The 17,510-nt window shown below is 44.4% G+C and overlaps 1 protein-coding gene across 1 annotated transcript in view; it reads left to right on the top strand.

Annotated features, from left to right (window-relative positions):
• The window catches only part of Abr (ABR activator of RhoGEF and GTPase), a 198,714-nt gene that overhangs the window by 18,330 nt on the left and 162,874 nt on the right, over window positions 1-17,510 (top strand). The gene's annotated exons all lie outside the window — the stretch shown is intronic.

The raw sequence follows: 17,510 nt of genomic DNA, 5'->3' as shown, positions 1-17,510 counted from the left end.
ATAGAGCCAGGGCTTATCCTCTTGTCTTCACTTTCCAAGTCCTGGGATCTCAGGCATGTGCTACCATGCCTAAGTCCAGATGTCAACCTTTATTTGAAGTTGAAGACTCTCACCAACCGATCATTGGGTTTGAGGATGGCACTTCCCAGTTCCTGATGATTGGTAGGCACAGTGGTGTGCCTGACCACTGCCTGTCACTAAGGGCAAGACAGAAGTGTTGCTGCGGCTTACAGTAGCCTCTGAGAAGCACAGAGGACAAACTCAATAATATGTATATCCACTAAAATGGCAATGACTAAGCGTCCTCTTGCTCTGATGGTGACCCTGATCCTAGGTTTGCTGTTTGGGTCCCAGACCTACCGACAGCTTTCTCTGTCCTCTAAATCAACATCTAGGGGAGTCAGCTCCGGCACAGGTTATGGAAAAAATCAGCAGAATCTGCAGTTTCATGTCTCCCTGGTTCACAGACTGGCTTGACTTCTACCCTAGTACATGATGAAATCAAGAAGTTTTAGAAACTGAACTATAGAAACGATGGGCCTTCTTCCTCTCGGGGCTGAAGCTCACTGGAAGAAACCCTGTGCCGTGCTTAGATAGGATGAGCTCATTATTTGTAGCTCCAGTCAAGGAGTTTTATATTTCTTTAGTTGTTTGGCAAACAATTAAAAAAAAAAAATCCCAAGGTGGGCAGTGGTGGCACACACCTTTAATCCAGCACCTGGGAGGCAGAGGCAGGTGGATCTCTGTGAATTAGAGGCCAGCCTGGTCTACAGAGTGAGTTCCAGGATAGCCAGGGCTACACAGAGAAACCCTGTCTCAAAAAAAAAAAAATCTCTTGAGTCAAACCCCTATTCCGATTACCTATCTCTATATCTTGATTCTGCTTTACTGGATTTGCTGAAAGCAGATACTGGCCTCTGGTGGTAAAGGCTGCAGGCTCTGGAGACAGACTACGTACCTTCACAACCATTCTGCCACTTACTAGAGTTTACTTGTTTATCTGTAGGTTTGTTCTGAGACAGGGGCTCACTGTGTAGCTCAGGCTGCCCTCAAACTTGTACTGAGCCTCCTAACTCTGCCCCTCAAAAACTGGGCTTACCACTGTGTGCTACCGTGCCTTGTTTACATTGTGCTGGGGGGCTGAACTCAAGTCTTCCTCTGTTACAGGGAGAGAGGGCCTGTTTTTGGTCCCAGCTGCCCTGCTAGCTTACACCCGAAATAATTACACAGAAATTGTATTAATTAAATCACTGCCTGGCCCATTATCTCTGGCCTCTTATTGGCTAATTTTTACATCTTAATTTAACCTATTCCTGTTAATCTGTGTATTGCCACATGACTGTGCCTTACCGGCAAGATTCTAACCAGCGTCCATCCCAGGTAGGAGATCCATGGTGTTTTTCATCTGCCCTTTTCCCCCAGCCTTTAGTTTCTTTATTCAACCAATGAAAGCAACACATAGACAGAAGAACCTCCTACGCCATTTCCCCTTTTTCTGTTTAAACAAAAAGGAAGGCTTTAGCTTTAACATAGTAAAATTACATATAACAAAACAGCTATTAAGCAAGAATTAAAGTTACAATATTTATATCTACTTTATCTTTTATCATAACTAAGGAAAATTATATCTATAAATTCTTTAACTCCATCAAAGACTCCAGAAAGAGATAATATTACTTAAGTAAACAGGAAGTGCATTATAAGCAACTTCCAAAATTCTAGAAATGACAGAGACATCTCACTTTCTGGACCCAAAGTTTTTCTGTACCGTTAGGGCATCTATCTTTAGCCTACAGGCCCGTCGTATCCAGCAGACATTTCCATGAAGCAGGAAATTTTAAAGACAGTTCAGTCACTTTCTTCTGTATCCTGCAGAATGTCTCATAGACTCTTTCTTGAAACAGGAACCCTGAAGGATCATCTAACCTTCAGGCAAATTTAGCAGTCATCTCTCTGTGGGTACTGCATGTCCAGTGAAACAGTCCAGGCAAGAGCAGTTTCTTGCCCAAATGGCTAGCCAACTCCATAAGGAGCCTCTTCGATGCCCTATTCCTCTTGAAGTAGTTGGTGCTGCCAGGAGCAGATGTGTCTCATTGTCATGAAAAACCCTAAGTTATTAAAACATTTTAAATGTCATATTCTATAGTCTTTGAAAGATATGAATAATGCCTATCTAACTGAAATATGTCTCTATATATCTAGAAAATCTAACTAACATGACTACAAGCTTGACTATTATTGATGATTATCCATTAACAACCTATATTTTCTAATTATACATTACATTTGTAAATGAACTACACAATCACAATACCTTAATCAAGAGCAGAAATAGGGGCTGGAGAGATGGCTCAGAGGTTAAGAGCACTGTCTGCTCTTCCAAAGGTCCTGAGTTCAATTCCCAGCAACCACATGATGGCTCACAACCATCTGTAATGGGGTCTGGTGCCCTCTTCTGGCCTTCGGGCATACACACAGACAGAATATTGTATACATAATAAATAAATAAATATTTAAAAAAAAAAAAAAACAAAGCTCCAGAGAAACCCTGTCTCGAAAAACCAAAAAAAAGAGCAGAAATATACATATAAAAAGATTGACCTTAAATTTATATCAATAAAGCAAAATCCATACCAATGCAAATTATTAATTTCTATATCATATCTCCCTTTAAATGTAAAAGAATATTTATAAACAATATTTGGGAATATGGGTGCAGTTTTTTCTCTCCAAACTGCTTCTTGCTGTTTGGTGGCGCTGTTAATCAGGTCTTTCATGGTGTATCCTGTATGCTAGGTTCATCTCAGTCGGCAGTTGAGCAAAGTAAGTTTTTGAGGTGTTTACGGCAACCTTTCAGGAGGGCGTGGTCTGTCATACCATATTGGTCTAGAAGTAATCCACAGGGTCTCATCTTCTGTGAAAACAAAAGAAGAACCTAGAGTTTACTTGTTTATCTGTAGGTTTGTTCTGAGACAGGGGCTCACTGTGTAGCTCAGGCTGCCCTCAAACTTGTACTGAGCCTCCTAACTCTTAAGAACTGGGCTTACCACTGTGTGCTACCATGCCTGGTTTACATTGTACTGGGGGGCTGAACCCAGGTCTTCCTCGATGGTAGGCGTGTGCTCTGCTGACCGAGCTACATTCCCCATCTTCAGTTGTGAAGCTGAGCTAGAGAACCCTTATCAGTAAACACCTATCAGTCACCTTTGTTTCCCCAGTAGCTACCGGAGCATCATTTGTCACCTGTCTAGCTGGTAAGTGTTTGCTGATTAATCCTGAACAGAGACTGAGGAAATTACTAGACCATTAGTGTTCATCTGCTTTTGAAGTAGTCTAGATAAAGAACTGCCTAGAGGCTAGAGAGATGGCTCAGATGTTAAGAGTGCTTCCTCTGCCATTATGAGGGCCAGACTTCTGACCCAGCACCCATGTAACAAGCCGGGTGTCTGGTGCACACCTGTAACTCCAGCTCTAAGTAAGAGTGGAGACAGGAGGATCACTGGGGCTTTCTGGGCCTAGCCAAGAAAAGTACAAGCCCTCATTTCAGAGAGAGACCCTACCTCAAAACAATTGGCAGAGAATTGACACTCAATGCCATCTTCTGGCCACTGAGTTGTCTGTCTCTGTCTGTCTGTCTCTGTCTCCTGCCCCCATACACACACACATACACACACACACACACACATACACACACACACACACACAAATGAATACATTTTTTAAAAAGTTGACTGCTTGTTAAATCATCCGTAAGAGCATTCTAGGACAAGAGCTTCAGAGGCTGGTGAGGTGGCTCACTGGGTAAAGGCACTTGATGCTAAGCTTACCAACTTGAGTCAACTTGAGTTCAATTCCCAAGACCCTCATGTCCTGAATGATCACCTTTACTGTAATCCTTAGACCTTTCTAATCACTGTTGCTTTGGCAGTATCATCATCATCATCATTTTTTTTTTTTTTTTTTTTTTTTTAGACAGACCCAGGGGGACCAATCTAGGGGCCAGGGTGGATGTGGACTGGAATCATCTCCTGTGAACTTCAGGAGCACGACTTTGACCTCACTGGGGTCATATTTGGATGGCATGGTGGAGGCAGCTGATGTTGGGTGAACCAAGATTTGGGACTACTGAAGAAAACGTGTCTGTGTGTTGTGTGTGTGTGTATGTGTGTGTGTGTGTGTGGTGTGTAAAAACATTTAAGAAGGTATTCATTTTGGGAGCGCGCAGGTGCCACAGCCCATGAATAGAGGTCAGAGGACAACTGGTGGGGTTTGGTTCTCTCCGCCATGTGTGTCCTGGGGACCCAATTCAGGTAAACACCTTTGCTCACTGAGCTGTTGTACTGCCCTCCCTTCCCTTTTAAAAGGAGCCTTGCTTTGTCTTCCTTGCTGGCCCGGATCTTCCACCCTCAGGAAGCCATTTTTCTGCTTTAGCTTTTTGAAAGGCTGGGACTATAGGCGTATGCCGTAGCACCAAACTCTGAAATCTGTATTTTTATCCACCCCAGGAGATTCTAAATAGCCAAAGCCCAGACACTAGGGTTTGGCAGGCTTCCCTAAGGTTTCTGTCAGGTGGTAATGAATGTCTAGTGAGTTTAAATATAGGCCCCTTTCTGCCCTCACAACCCAAAGGTTGACATTGAAAAGGAGCCAAAAAGAAAAGAAAAAAGAAAAAGGCACCAATTTTCTTAAGAACTTAAAGCATTCCAAATAAAACAGGGTGGGAAAGTTCTTTTTGAATTGTGTGTGAGTAGATAAGGCATTGTGAGACAGCTGATAATAATCCACTTGTGTTTGGAGCCTGCAAACAGAGGGAGCCCACAGTGACCTTTAGCTCCAGAGAAAACACAGTGGCCAGCCTCGTGCTCAGCTTCTGTGACTATACCTACTCCCTCCCCCCAGCTGAGCCCCAGGGAAGGGGGATTCCCAGGTAGTGTCAGAGCTTTCTCTCCAGGTGACAAGTGACAGCCCCACAGTTCCAAGGTAACTGAGCTTCTGTGTCTATTTTTCCCCCTTGCCCTGAGAAAAGTGCCTTCATTAATTTTGATGTGGGTGGCATGGAAAATGTGTGTGTATCGTTCAGGAGTGGAGATCTCTGTAGTTATGACTGCTAGCTGTGGTTTCTAAGTTTGTTGAATGTATAAATAGTTGGGTGTACCTGCTGGACTTTGATAAATGGAACCTTTCCTGATGTTTTAAAAATCATTCTGTAGTGCTTATAGCCTCCAATCCAATCAATAACAAGGTCAACAAAAGACTTTTTGTAGAGTTCTCAGTGTTGGTGGAGTAACCAAGCGACCAGGAATCAGAAGGTTAAAAAAGAATGATGTAGACAATAAAACACACCCACTTCAGAGCAGGTCCAGAGAGTAAAGCATTGTATGACTTTATGGCCCATGGGAGGTCAATTCTGCGCTACCATAAACTACTCATATCTAGGAACAGAGACACAGGCACCGTTGACCCAAATATTACTGGTCTCTGGTTGTGCTTGGCAGCACCACAGGGGCTACATTCTGCTTCAAGGACTGGGGGTCCTCCTGTGAGACAAGGTTGATAAATGGCATTCACTACATAAATGCTGTCCACAACCTAAGAGCATGGATGCAGACAACATGATAAGGGCTTGCCATGTCTAACTGGCTTGATTGACTCAAGGATGCTCTTTATACACAGTTGGCAACCACTGCTGTTCAAAAGACAACAAATGGCACACCTTTGTTGGCTGACCAGAAGGCATAGGAGTGGCAGTATCTGGTCCACTATCTTTCACACATCCTTTGGGATTTTGCCATATTTCTTCAGCTTCTGTGTCCACAGAAAACTCAGTAGCCTCCCCCTGAAGCTCCTCTCCCAGTCAGAAAGGAAGCCACATCAATGCTGATGGTCTCCTAGGTTGGCAGAGAACCTGATCTTGCTAGGAGCCAGCCCCTCACTCTCATAGGGAGGTTCTAAGACTGCCTCTCACAGGTCAGCAAGTTTTGGTGGCACATGCTGGTGAGAAACCCAGCACAGCTGCCGCTGTTAGAGAAGATATGGATTCCTCAGTGCGTAGGCTGCTTGGATGCCCTGGTGGCTGCTCCTCACATCCCCTTTGTTCCAGATTACAGATGGAGCTGTCAAGTGACACCTTTCCCAGGAAAACCTCTCAAGGCAGCTTCTAGCATCCACCACATCCTGGGCACCTCAGGGACTCACTTGGTGCTTTGGATGCTTCTTTAAACCCTTAGAACTCAGTGGGTCTGCTCACACCTCTTTCTTAGACAGTAGCAGGGAGGTTAGTCTGATAGCAGTGGCCCCAAAGTGGCTTATCTTTAAGAGGTGCCACCTAAGAAATTATAAAATGACAAGGTTTATTCTTCCAAGATCTCCTCTAGTCCCCCGTGTTCTTGGGGGGGGGACATGAAGATAACACTAATTCCTGGCAAATTACCTCAGTTACTACTCTTCCAAACAATACTGCAATGAGAAACCATGTACTGTACAAAGGAAACAGTAGGTCACACAAAAGAAAAGTATGCAGATGCGGAACAGGAAGGGTGGCTCAGCAGGTAAGAGCTCTTGCTGTTATTCCAAAGGGCTTGGGCTTAGTTCCCAGCATCCCATTCTTACATTCTTTCATTATTTCTTCTTTGTCATAGTCTTTGCTCAGTTTTGGATTTAATATGAATATGCCTCATGCCTTAAGATTGAGTAGCATGATCATAACCATTTGACTTAAGGAAATTTCTTGATCTTTTTATTTCTAGTTTTCTAGAGCCATTTTCCTATCATTTTAAAGCAGAAATAGATGTTGATGTTTCAAAAATGTTTTGCTCAAGCATGTTGGGATGTTCATATGCTTTTTCATCCTTAGTCTATTAATGTAGTACATTGCACAGGTTTTCAAGGTTGACCAAGGCTTAAATTCCTGGGCTGAGGAGCTGGAGAAATGGTTCAGCAGTTAAGAACAGCTGCTGCTCTGCTCTTCCAGAGGGTCAAGTTCAGGTCCAGTACCCACATCAGGTAGCTTAAAACCAGCTCCAGATCTGGCTTCTTCAGGCACCTGCACTCACCTGCGCATATCCGCATGCAGACATGCACCTACACATAATTTAAAATAATAAAAAGGAGCCAGGCGTGGTCTTTAGCCCCAGTATGAGGGTTGGTTTGGTGAGTTAACTGTTTGCTGTACAAGCATCAGGACCTGAATTGGTGTCTTCAATATTGTGTAAAAGCCAGAAATGGCAGGGTGAGCCTGTTACCAAAGCGGGGAGAAGTTAGTATTAAGATCTCAGTTTCGTTGTTGGAGGGGTGGTTGTTTTTTGATAGGGTCATATTTAGCTCAGGCTAGACTTAAACTCTCAGAGATCTTCCCAAGTGTTCGAAGATCCGTTTCAAAACTCAACATCTCAGGACTGGAGAGATGGCTCAATGGCCAGGAGTGCTTGCTGCTCTTCTAGAGGGTCCACTTTTGGCTCCCAGCGTCCACTACAGCCCACTCACAAACGCTGTAACTCCGGCTCCAGAGGATCTGGGATCTGCTGGTATCTTTTCTGGCTTCTGGGAGCACCTGTACATATGTGTACTCTCTTGCATTCTGATTCATTCTCCCTCTCCCTCTCTTCCTCTCTCTTCCTTTCTCTCCCTTTCCCTCACTTAAATGAAGATAATAAAAGAAATGCACTAAGGGAGCAGGAGTGATTAAGAACACTGGCGGTGGTGGTGCATGCCGTTAATCCTAGCACTCTGGAGGCAGAGGCAAGGTGGATCTCTATGAGTTTGAGGCCAGCCTGGTCTACTTTGTGAGTTCCATGACAGCCAGGGCTACAGAGAAACTCTGTCTTGAAACAAACAAACAAACAACAACAACAAAAACCCCCACTGGTTGCTCTTCCAAAGGACCTGAACTCAACTTCCAACACCTACATCGTGCCCCACAACCACCAGTAACCACAGCACTAAGGGATCTGACACCCTCTTCTGGTCTTTATGGGCACCATACACACATGTGGTACATAGATATAGATACAGCACCCATACACTTAAAAGTAATTTAAATTTTATTTTTGTTTTTTTGAAGCAGGGTTTCTTGTGTAGCCCTGGCTGTCCTGAAATTTGGTCTGTAGACCAGGCTGGCCTTGAACTCAGATCCAAATGCCTGTCTCTGCAGTGCTGGGATTAAAGGCATGCACCACCACTGTCTAGCTATTGGGAAAAAAGGGTGTTTTAAATCAACATCTGACTACCATGGCAAAAGTCCTTTACTAAACACTCGAATTATTTTTTCCAGAATAAAAATAAATAAATTACTGAAATACTTGCAATAGAACATGCCAGTTACCCCAGAGAACTTGAAGTTAATGGTGTGTTGTGTGCTGTTTATCCTTCATTTTGTCCTTCTATGGCACACTTTAAAGGATTTGTATCTAATTTGTGCACTGTTTGATTCTTACAACAACCCTAAGGGGCGATAATTATTGCTATTTAGTTTTGTTTTCTGAGATAAGATGTCATTATAGAGTCCTGGCTAACCTGAACTCCCTATGCAGCACAGGCAGGTTCTTAAACTTCCAACCCTTCTGCCTTGGCCTCCAGGATGCTGGGTTAACATGTGTACTACACCCTGGTGAAAGTTTGTATTAAAAACCTGCTTTATAGTAGAGAAAACTGAACCCCGACGTAAGAAACTAATGGCCATCTTCTCATTTTAAAGAGCTGGTGCCTTTTTGAGAAGTAGTACACAGCTCTTGAAAACACACGAAGGAACCTAGGAGAATATTTTGTGTGTGGCTGCCTGTGTTCGATCTGCTTTTTTTTTTTTCTTTGCCTTAGGGTTTCCCAGCAGCTCAGAGCTGCCTGAGTCGGCTAGGCTGGCCAGCTCTCTGCTGGCACCGGGATTACAGACTCACCACCACACCCCAGAGCTTTTTTGTTTTGTTTTGTTGGTTTGTTTTTAACATGGATTATGGGGGTGGAACTGATTCCTTACTCTTGTAAGGCAAGCAGTAACAGCCCAGCTCGCTCCCCAACCCCAGGAGTATAGTTCTTAAATGCTAAGATTGATCTGAGGCAGAGATACTGGGTAGGGCTGAGGCCTTCAACCTTATTCCACTCTTTCCTCTCAGAGACCTGAGCTGGACAGGGCCTTACTTGATTTGATCCAGTCAACCTTGCTTGGACTTAACCTTTCTCTTTGGCTGGACCATTTTAAGCTGTATGCAAAGACATGTTTAACTTCTGCCAGGGAAGGTTGTACAAAATGGTTATTCCAACATGCCTCTAGGGGAAATCCGAGATTCAGATACCAGACCAGTGAGCTGTAAGGGGGCCCCGAGAGGATGTGGGCTGGCCCTGCCCCTGGCAGCTGGGGCTGTGTCTTCTCTTTCTTGCCTCTGCTCAAGAACTTAGCCGCCAACCCTACACTGGAGTCTAGGAAATGAAAACTCTACTTATTTTAAAACCTAAACAAAGTGTCATCTCCCATTTCAGTTGGCACCTCCTGGAATGCCCCTTGCTGCCTGCCTGCTGGTCATTACTGTGGGAGGTGGCACAGGGTACACCCCCGGGTCACATCTCCTTTCCCCTGGGCTTCCTGTCACCTCACAAAACAGAGACCCCCAAGAAGGTTGCTGCAGCTGCCTCTTAGGAAGGGTTCAAGCTATAACAATGTTTGCATCTTGATTACTATCTAAAGCCCAGAAAACAGGTTGCTTCCTCCATCCCCATATAACAACAGGGCTTCTCCTTTGATGCTAGACTAGTCTTGAGTACAAAAGAAGGCAATTCTGCTTGCCCTCAATCATCCACTGTGGGTGCAGGATTTCATGTTTAAAAGCCACAGGGCCTTCACATGACCAGGACCTCCCTATCCTGCCAAGGGACCATTTACTGTCTCTGCTGGGGTTGGAAGCCATAGCCAAGAGTCCCCCTTGACCTGGCGACCTGACATTCACCAGGACAAGTGGAGAAACTAGCTGGGGCAGGGGAGGCAACTGAGGCCTCTTGGTGACTTTGTCTCCAGACCATCAGTTTGTAGTTTCTAAGGTCTGCAACCTTGTGGAGATTTTCTGCACATACTGCAGGTTAGAAATAGTGACTGGAGGCCGGGCGGTGGTGGCACACGCCTTTAATCCCAGCACTTGGGAGGCAGAGGCAGGCGGATCTCTGTGAGTTCGAGGACAGCCTGGTCTACAAGAGCTAGTTCCAGGACAGGAACCAAAAGCTACGGAGAAACCCTGTCTCGAAAAATCCAAAAAACAAAACAAAACAAAAACACAAAACAAAAAAAACCCAAAGAAATAGTGACTGGATTATCTTCCCTTTGCTAACAGGATCATCAAATTCCCCATAACATTTTCTAAGAGATAGCACATGGAAACGTAAAAAGAATGTTTCGTACACTGAAGAGCTCAGGAGAGCTGGGATCCACTGAGAATCAGACCTGCTCATAGACTTGCCCTTAGCAGTGTGAGGCGGAGGCAAGGCACGCTTGTCTTTGAGGACTGTGCGCTGAGAAAATAGGAAGTGGCCAGGGATAGTCATTCAGTTTGCAACTGAGAATGAGTGGCCACACTGAAATCTAACGTGAGTAACAGAAATAGAGATTTTCTTGTCTGTGTGTAGTGCTGGGGATTGAACTGTGTGTAGTGCTGGGGCTTGTCATGGCTGGAGGCACCCTATCACTAGCTACATCCCTGGCAGCCCCCCCGTACCCCATTCCACACTGCCTTTCTTTTAGTTTTTAATTTTTAAATGGTTTTGTTTAAGTAGGCTAATCTGACCTTGAATTTACTATATAGCTTCCCAGGCTGGTCTGCAAACTTAGGTCCTCCATCCTCGGTCTCCAAGCAGTTAGGATTAGATACGTGCCACACACCACAGAGATTTCTGTTGAATCTAAACTGTGGGGCTTTAGAACAGCGGAGTCTGATATCAAAGACATTCTTGTGGGAACCAGGCCGTGGTGAAACGTGCCTTTAATCCCAGCACTTTGGAGGCAGAGGCAGGTGTATCTCCGTGTTCAAGATCAGTCTGGTCTATAAAGTGAGTTCCAGGACAGCTAGAGATACATAGAGGAACCCTGTCTCAAAACTAAACCAAACCAAACAAACAAACAAGCAACAAATAAAAGACATTCCTCTCAGTTGAAACTTGACCTTGCTCTAATGTTCAGGCCTATCCCAAGGTGTGTGTGTGTGTGTGTGTTGGTAGGGAGGGGGAAGCTAGGGACCAAACCCAGGACATCACATATGCTAAGCATTCTAACTTTAAGGTTAAAACAATTTTTTAAGATGTATTTATTTGACTGTGTGTATGTCTGTATACCACATTTGTGCCTGTTGCCCAAGGAGATCAGCAGAGGGTATCAGACCCCCTGTAACTAGAGTTACTGATGGTTGTGAGCCACCAAGTGAGTACTGGGAATTAAATCTGGGTTTCTGCAAGAGCAACAAGTGCTCTTAACCATTGAACCATCTGTTCAGGCTCTCTTTTTGTTTGTTTTTGTTTTTTGAAGACAATGCCTTGCTATGTAGTCCATTCTGGCTTTGAACTTTATTTTTATCAGGTTTTTTTTTTTTAAAGATTCATTTATTTATTATGTATACAGTGTTCTGTCTGTCTGTATGCTTGCTGGCCAGAAGAGGGCACCAGATCTCTCTACAGATAACTGTGAGCCACCATGTGGTTGCTGGGAGTTGAACTCAGGACCTCTGGAAGAGCAATCAGTGCTCTTAACCTCTGAGCCATCTCTCCAGCCCCTGAATTTTATTTTATAAACAATTTTCTTTTGGTTTTTTTTTTTTTTTTTGGTTTTTCGAGACAGGGTTTCTCTGTGGTTTTGGAGCCTCTCCTGGAACTAGCTCTTGTAGACCAGGCTGGTCTCGAACTCACAGAGATCCGCCTGCCTCTGCCTCCCAAGTGCTGGGATTAAAGGCGTGTGCACCACCACCGCCCGGCTCTTTTGGTTTTTTGAGACAGGGTTTCTCTGTGTAACAGTCCTGGCTTTCCTGGAACTCATTCTGTAGACCAGGCTGGCCTCAAACTCACAAAGATCTGCCTGCCTCTGCCTCCCTAGTACTGGGATTAAAGGCGTGCACCACCACCACTCAACTAAAATTTTTTAAAGATTATATGTTTGAATATTTTGCCTGCATGTATGTATGTGTATCCTGTGTGTGCCATAGGTGCTTGGTGAGCAACATTGTGGGTACTGGAAACCGAATCCTGGTCCTTTGCAAGAATAGCAAGTGCTCCTAACACCTGAGACATCTCTACAGACCCATGGCCTTGAACGTTTGACCCTCCTGCCTTAGCTTCCAGTGTTCTAGGATTGCAGGAATGCACTGTGTCTAATTTGTGTGGTACCAGGGGCTGAACCCAGAACTTCATGCATCGGCAAACACTTTAGCAAGCCTATTATGTACCTCTCCTGCCCCAAAGTTTATATATATGTATATATATTATAGAAAATGATCTTCATATCTATTCCTTTTGAAAATATTTAGACACTCTGAGTCTTTGGACTCAGAGTTTTTGATTTGCTCTGAAAGGGCCTTCACTTCAGCACCCTGGAGAAAAATCACTTGTTGAGAAAGTTTGTTTTTTTTTTTTAAATATTTATTTATTTATTATGTATACAGTGCAGCCCAGAAAAGCATACCAAATCTCATTACAGATGGCTGTGAGCCACCATATGGTTGCTGGGAATTGAACTCAGGACCTTTGGAAGAGCAGGCAAAGTTCTTAACCACTGAGCCATCTCTCCAGCCCCGAGAAAGTTTATATTAAATTCAAATCTGTATCTTTTGTTGTCTTTAAAATTTTTCATAGACCCTTGTCAATCTCAAGAAGCCCTTGCCTCTTTCAAACATGACAGCTCTGAAATTAAGGTGAAGGGATTATGTTCCTTTTAGATGGATCTTCTTATTCTAGTTACTCTTGAATATCAAAACAACAAGGAAAATACACTTAGGGGCTAGCAGGCAAGTGGTTCACAAGTTTGGGGCTAGCCTGAGCTATGTAGTGAGATCCTGCTTCACTCAATAACCCCCCCCCCCCGCAATAACGAGGAATGGCACGGTCCTGCACACCTGTGTGTGTGTGTGTGTGAGTGTGTGTGTGTGTGGCATGCGCAGTGTTTACGGAGGTCAGAGGCATTTGAACCCCCTTGGGGCTGGAGTCACAGGCTGTTATAGCTGCCCTATGCGGATGCTGAGAACTGAACTCAGGTCCTCTGCAAGAGCAGTAAGCACTCTCAGTCTCTGAGATACCTTTCCAGCCCCTATGCTGGAGGATGCCTGTGCTTGGTGTCTCTTATCAGTTACCTCATTTGTCCTTTCAACCATCTCAGTTGAGCCCATTACTCATTTTATCTGTTATCATTTTATATGTGTGTGTGCATGCATGTGGGTGCAGATGCTCTAGGAGGCCAGAGGGGCCGTCAGATCCCCTGAAGCTGGAGTTTCAGGTGCTTGTGAGCTGCTCAACACAGATTTTGGGAACTTAACTTGGATCCTGTGATGATTTGAATGAGAATGCCCTCATAGGCTCCTGTATTTGTTTTTTGTTTTTTTTTTTATTTATTATGTATACAATATTCTGTCTGTGTGTATGCCTGAAGGCCAGAAGAGGGCACCAGACCCCATTACAGATGGTTGTGAGCCACCATATGGTTGCTGGGAATTGAACTCAGGTCCTTTGGAAGAGCAGGCAATGCTCTTAACTGCTGAGCCATCTCTCCAGCCCAGGCTCCTGTATTTGAATGCTTAGTCCCCAGTTGGCGGAGCTGTTTGGAAAGGATTAGGAGGTGTGGCCTTATTGAGGAAGTGTGTTATCACTTCTAGTTGGCCCTTTCTCTGCCATGTGTTTGTGGATCATGATATAAGCTCTCAGCTACTGCTCCAGTGCCATGTCTGCCTGCCTGATCTCATGCTCACTGCCATATGGTCACTGACTCAACCTCTGAAACTGTAAGTTCCAATGACCTTTCTTCTATAAATTGCCTTGGTCATGGTGTCTTGTCACAGCAATAAAAAGTCATGAAGACAGTTCCTCTAGAAGAACAGTATGTGCTCTCTTAACCCTTGAGCAATCCTTCCATCTCCCCACCCCAGCACTTTTGAAGGGGGAGTCTTGGTTAGGGTTAATATATTGCTGTGAAATTTTGTTGAAATATTGTTGAAACATCATGACCAAAAGCAACCAGGACAGGAAAGGGTTTATTTGACTTACATATCCTGAATCACAGTCTGTTGAGGTAAGTCAAAACAGGAACTCAAACTGAGTAGGAACCTGGAGGGAGGAGCTGATGCAGAGCCCACGGAGCTGATGCAGAGCCCACGGAGGAGTGCTGTTTACTAGGCTTGCTCCTCATGGCTTACTCAGTCTTTTTTACAGAACATAGGACCACAGCTCAGGGCATCCCCACCTCCAATGGCTAGACCCTCTTATCCATCACTAATTAAGAAAATGCTCTACAGGCCTGCCCATAGCCTGATCTTATGAAGGCATTTTTTTCAACTGAGAATCCTTCCTCTCAGATGACTTTAGCTCACATCAAGTTGATATAAAACCAACCAAGAGGCGCTAGAGAGATGGCTCAGTGGTTAAGAGTACTGGCTGCTCTTCCAGAGGTCCTGAGTTCAACTCCTAGCAACCACATGGTGGCTCACAACCATCTGTAATGAGATCTGGTGCCCTCTTCTGGCGTGCGGGCATACATGAAGGCAGAATGTTGTATACATAATAAATAAATAATAATAATAATAAAACAACCAAGACAGGGGACATCATAGAAAAGACTATCCTCACTTAAAATATATATATATATATATATATATATATTTTTTTTTTTTTTTTTTTTTTTTTTTTTTTGGTTTTTCGAGACAGGGTTTCTCTGTGGTTTTGGAGCCTGTCCTGGAACTAGCTCTTGTAGACCAGGCTGGTCTCGAACTCACAGAGATCCGCCTGCCTCTGCCTCCCAAGTGCTGGGATTAAAGGCCTGCGCCACCACCGTCCGGCTAAAAAAATATTATTGTGTGTAATATGTGTGAGTGTGAATGCATGCTATAGTGTGTGTGTAAGACAAAGAATAACTTTGTGGACTCCTGTGCTTCCATCTTAATATGGGTTCTGGGGATTAAACTCTGGTCATCAAACTTTAGTGGCAAGCACTTTTCTCTGCAGAGCCATCTCTCAAGTCCTGTTATTTTTTTTTTAACTCTTTGGGGCCCCCACCACTCAGCTCCCAAATAAATCACACACAGAGGCTTATTCTTTCTTATACATGCCCAGTTGTAGCTTGGTTTATTTCTAGCCAACTTTTCTTAAATTATCCCATCTACCTTTTGCCTCTGGGCTTTTTTCCTTGTCTTACTGCTGTATAGTCTTACTTTCATTCTTACTCAATGACTGGCTTGCCCCTCAAGTCTTCCTCTCCATGTTCTTCTTGCTTCTTGATCTCCCTACCAGATTTCTCCTTCTGTGTATTCTCTCTGCCTGCCAGCCTGCCTATCCTTTCTCCTGCCTTGCTATTGGCCATTCAGCTCTTTGTTATACCAATCAGGTGTTTTAGGCAGGCAAAGTGACATAGTTTCACAGAATTAAACAAATGCAACATAGAAGAATGCAACACATCTTTGCATCATTAAACAGATGTTCCACAGCATAAACAAATGTAACACATCTTAAAATAATATTCTACAACATTGTTATCTTCATTTGATAACAAGTGAAGTCAAAGTTCAGAGAGTTTAAATTAAGATACAGCAGGTGTTGAGCTGGATGGTGGCACACACCTTTAATCCCAGCGTTCAGGAGGCAGAGGCAGGTGGATCTCTGTGAGTTTGAGTCCAGCCTGGTCTACAAGTGCTAGTTCCAGCATAGGCTCCAAAACTACAGAGAAACTCTCTCTTGAAAAACGAGAGAGAGAGAGAGAGAGAGAGAGAGAGAGAGAGAGAGAGAGAGAGAGAGAGAGAGCGAGCAGGTGTTGACCCACATCTTAGCTACAATGTTGAACTCTCCAGCTGCCTCAGCCTCAGCAGCAGCCCAGATGCTAGCTCAGTGAAGCTGGTATGAACAGCTGTGAGAGGGGCACTACACAAGCTGTTCATACACTGCAGTAGTGCCCAGTGCAATTAGATGTACACACTCCAACCGGGACAGGAGGGCCAGCTGAGCCAGGCCGGGAGAGTGAGAGGAGAGCCGATGCTGTGTTGGCATCCCTGCATTTAAGATTAAAGAAACTACCAGTTCTGACTTTAGTACTAGGCTTGTAAACTCCTGACTTGGGGAGGGGGTGAGGATCATTTTTACAAGATTGCCTAATGTCTGGCACAGGCTGGGTTGTGGCATTCCCGGGCTATTAGTGAAGCTCTATCAGTAGCCACACTAGCAAGATCGTATCCTCCTAGCAAGCGTGTTCTATGCCTCATTATCTGTGTAGGTGAACTGACCTAGACACCTCTTCCACTGCTTTGGGTTTGGGTAGCTGCCTTGGAGGATGTGATTGTGTGGAGGCTTCTGAAGTCAGAAATGCTGAGCAGATTGAGATAGCATATACCTGTTTGGAGTGGTGGCACACAACTTTTGTTAGTGTGTGCCAACATTTGGTAGGCAGAGGCAGATCTATGAGTTCCAGGCCAGCCTGGTCTACAGAGTGAGTTTTGGGCCAACCAGAACATTATAGGGAGACCCGGCCTTAAAAACAAACAAACAAATAAATAAATAAAATAAACTGTATTCCTGCAGTCCCAGAACTAGGGACGCTAAAGCAGGTGGATCATGAGTTTAAGGCCAGCTTGGGCTGCTTGAGACTCTGTTTTTAAAAACTAAAATGAAAACGGATGTTTATGAAGTTTGCAGCCAATTGGAATGATTAACTAACTGGGAGTTCAAGGTTTTTCTCTCCCAGAGTTTCCCCCAATGAACATGCCCAGAATATGTTGGAAATGTGTGGGTGTAAAGTTTCCCACCTCTCATCTCAGACCACTAAGAGCTGACTCAGCCTGAGGGTACTGAGCATGTGCTGTCATTTCCTCATCTACAGAGTGATAAGAATGGAACGCACCTCTGTCTTCTGGCAGGCTGGGACTGAGGCTGGTGTGGGGGACCCAGCCTGCTTTCATAGCAGTGCTTCCTGCACCCCATCTCTCTCTGTTTCCATTGCTAACAAGCTCATGCCACTGAGACAGCCCTTGCTGGGGTAAGCCGTGGCAAGTGGATGACAGAAGGCTTTTTTCCAATTAAATGCTAAGACTTTGAACTTCAAGCCTATAGGAAGAAATAGTTCTAGGCTCTGTCTGTCAGAACAGTTGCTGTCTTCTTATCAAGGGGTACTACAGATCAGACCTTATCCCTGGTGGCCTGGACAGTACTCCTCACCCTCCAAGGGCCACACACATCTCACACTGTGAGCAAATTTGGATGATGTACTAGAGTTTCCACACACAGTCTCATTTTTGCATCTGTGGCCAGACAGGCCCTGAACAACGTGAGGTGATTCCTCATTTATGTAGAAATCACCCGACTTG

Source organism: Chionomys nivalis, chromosome 7 (assembly GCF_950005125.1).
Source record: "Chionomys nivalis chromosome 7, mChiNiv1.1, whole genome shotgun sequence".
Classification (NCBI taxonomy): Eukaryota; Metazoa; Chordata; class Mammalia; order Rodentia; family Cricetidae; genus Chionomys; species Chionomys nivalis.
The sequence above is the reverse complement of the archived record's forward strand: the minus strand, read 5'-3'. Positions and strand labels throughout refer to the sequence as shown.